Here is a 730-nt window from a genome sequence, read left to right as displayed (position 1 = left end):
AAGGTTCTGTTATTTTTCTGCCTTCAGGTACTTATTGGCAGTTTAATACATATTTGAGTGGTAATAGTTTCCTATCATAGTGGACAGTGCATTAGTTTGGTGCATTTGCTGTTTTTCAGTTTGATATAATGTATCATTTTAATTGCTCTATTCTTCTAGTTGTAAGAAAATTTTGATATTTACTGAGTATGCTATGTGTGATTCCGACATGTGATTGGTCCTGTTAGTTGAAATATTCCTGTAATGTTTTGAAATTTTATTAAATTTGAAATTGTTTTACTTGTTGGTTGTTATACAATGCTTTGGGGAAGCCTGCATGTGGGCATCAAGAAGAGCTTAACTATTGCTGCTCTTTTGAACCCTATGCTATTATTGGAGCAAAGAAGGTTGCAGCATTTCCCAGTATGTTTTATATATGAAATTGTATTAGGGCAATGATTTTGTCATTAATATTATCCAGTCTCTGGATCAACCTCTCTGAAAATTAAGATCTGGTGTAGCAGGTTTCTGTTGCGATCATGATGTCAACGAATATATTTTTATATATTCAAATAAGCTACTGCATTTGTTTTTCAATTTTATCAACCAGAAACTTGAGAAGTTATGCTGAATAATACCCCTTTCTTTTTTAGGGTTTTCCAATTCCTTGTCTATGCATCTTTTTTTTATGTGTGTGTGTGTGGGGTGTGTGTGTGTGTGTGGTGTGTGTATATGTGTGTGTGGTGTGTGC

The sequence above is a fragment of the Sesamum indicum genome, linkage group LG12 (assembly GCF_000512975.1).
Source record: "Sesamum indicum cultivar Zhongzhi No. 13 linkage group LG12, S_indicum_v1.0, whole genome shotgun sequence".
Lineage (NCBI taxonomy): Eukaryota > Viridiplantae > Streptophyta > Magnoliopsida > Lamiales > Pedaliaceae > Sesamum > Sesamum indicum.
The sequence above is the reverse complement of the archived record's forward strand: the minus strand, read 5'-3'. Positions refer to the sequence as shown.